Raw genomic sequence first — 2,638 nt, 5'->3', positions numbered from 1 at the left:
ATATCCGCGCACGATTACTTGCAGAAGACCACATAAATCCGGCCAATGATATTACATTGTTTTCCGGCAATTTAATATACATTGTGTTCCAGTGACAATGATTGTACATCATTCTCGCACTTCTTGAAGAATCGGTAGAGTTGATCTAAGACACTGAAATAAAAGAGATTGAACTAATGAGAAATACGTTCAAAATATATTTTTTAATGAAATTCGTACTTTCATGAGGTAAAAAATTGCAAATTCCAGAAAATAGAATTGATTGTTTAATTGATTTAATATATTATGTAAAGTGTACATGTTAATAAAACGTTATTTTAATAATGATTTGGGTGCGTACTCTCCCCACGGTCCCCAACCCAATCTTTAATACAGTAAAAAATGTACTGAATACAAAATTTGTTAATTTTTGTAATAGAGCTTAAAAAGGGAATATTAAATCTTAACATTTTAGCCAATACTCTATTAGAACTCCTGTAATGTTCTACAATACCAAATTTGTGGCCATCTTCCAAATCAATTGGGCCATTTGGCATGATTATAACGTCTTATGTTCCTATCTGAGCATTGCTATTAAAGAATACTTAATATATCTATATATATATATATATATATATATATATATATATATATACATATATATTTATATATATAAAGAATATAGGAAATGAATACCATGTATATGGACTTTAGAACACCTTATTGGAGAAAACCAATATTTCGACCTATCCTTAGGTCTTTATCAAGGTACCTAAGAATAGGTCAAAATATTGTTTTTTTTCCAATAGACCAACAAAAATTTTGATAATATATCGAAGAACGAATGCAATACATTAAAATAGATTAAGATAAAAACGATTAAATATACGTTAACAACATTAACATCACTTTATGCTTCATTCTATTTTCATAAATTTCTATATTTATGCGATTGTTTAAATTAAAGCAAATTTTACGACCCATGGATCATTTTTAAATCACTATATAAATAATATTACATTTAATTAAAATAATTAAAATTATTTTACCTAATTTTAAAGAGTACTTGGCGTTAAATTGTAGAATGTAGTTTGAAAAAATGTGTGCCCACGAACAACACTATACGGTACGTCATCACACAATGACGAATCTTTAGCTCCTATTATGTTGTTACTGTTGTTTAAATTTTCACTCAGATACTCCGGTTTAATGCCAGTGTATTATGGCCAAATGTTAAGATTTCTATGTTTCAAATTATTCCACAAAATTAATGAAAAGGACCCTCTATAAACCGATTTTAGAGCAAGTCCCCAGTCTGAAAAATACAGGCCTAAACAACAACACAACAATGGATGCCGCAATTAAACCCATGTAGGCCTACAGGCTTGTACAACTACAGTGCAAAACACAGAGGGTCTGGTACAGTATAGTACACACTTTACTTACCTATAATTTTGTACATTTTCTCGAACTTCTTGATGAATCGGTAGAGTTGACATGAGACACTGAAATAAAAGAGATTGAACTAGTGAGAAGTACATTCAAAATATAGACCTATTTATAAATATATATATATAATAAATTGCAAATTCAGAAAATAGAATTGATTATTTAAGTGTACATGTTAATAAAACGTTATTTTAGTAATGATTTAGGTGCGTATTCTCCCCACAAACATGTACTGAATACAAAATTTGTTAATTTTTGTAATAAAAATTAAAAGCGAATATTAAATCTTAATATTTTAACCAATATTATATTGGAACCCCTGTAACGCTTTACAATACCAAATCTGTGGCCCTCTTCTCATTCAACACCTGGTCCGTTTGGTATGATTATATCCTATCCGAGCATTGTTATTATAGAATATTTAATATATCGAAAAAGGAGTTAATGTTTGTATATTTAATCTGTGTTATCTTAATCTAAATAATGCATTCGTTCTTCGATATATTACCAGCATTTTTTTGTTTTAATGGAGAAAACCAACAGATAGTCCGGTTTAATGCCATTGTATTATTAAATTAGTCCACAAAATTAATGAATAAGACTCTCAATAAACCGATTTTAGAGAAAGTCCCAGGTCTGAAAAATACAGGCCTGAACAACAACACAGCAATGGATGCCGTAATTAAATCCATGTAGGCCTACAGGCTTGTACAACTACAGTGCAAAACACAGAGGGTCTGTGGTACAACATAGTACACGTTTTACTTACCTATATGTACATTTTCCAAAATTAGAAGAAACACCATTCCGTACTTCAATCCGCCTAATGATATTACATTGTGTTTCGGCAATTCAATATACATTGTTCCGGTGACAATTTTGTACATCGATCTCGCACTTCCTGATTAATCGGTAGGCTTGACTTGGGACACTGAAATAAAAGAGATTGAACTAGTGAGAAATACATTTAAAATATATCTTTTATGAAATTCATACTTTTATGAGGTATCGTATAAAATTGCAGACTCAGAAAATAGAATTGATTGTTTAATTGATTTATTATGGTACATGTTAATAAAATGTTATTTTAATGGATTTGGTGCGTACTTTCCCCATCCTCAACCCCATCCCCTAATGGGAAAGGTCCACATTTTTAAGACAGTCAAAAATGTACTGAATACAAAATTAGTTAATTGTTTTAAAAAAAAAA

General features: G+C 29.8%; 1 long non-coding RNA gene across 1 annotated transcript; it reads right to left on the bottom strand.

The window, feature by feature from the left end:
- Positions 1-17: 17 nt before the first annotated feature.
- On the bottom strand, positions 18-2,350 carry LOC117122949. The gene is made up of 3 exons (XR_004447776.1): positions 2,198-2,350; positions 1,426-1,484; positions 18-153 (listed from the first exon to the last, which is right to left on the bottom strand). It is a non-coding gene; the product is annotated as an uncharacterized LOC117122949 (long non-coding RNA).
- Positions 2,351-2,638: the final 288 nt, after the last annotated feature.

This window comes from Anneissia japonica, unplaced genomic scaffold (assembly GCF_011630105.1).
Source record: "Anneissia japonica isolate Jap-2015-1 unplaced genomic scaffold, ASM1163010v1 scaffold104152_len2750_cov114, whole genome shotgun sequence".
Classification (NCBI taxonomy): Eukaryota; Metazoa; Echinodermata; class Crinoidea; order Comatulida; family Comatulidae; genus Anneissia; species Anneissia japonica.
This window is presented reverse-complemented; position numbering and strand designations above follow the sequence as displayed.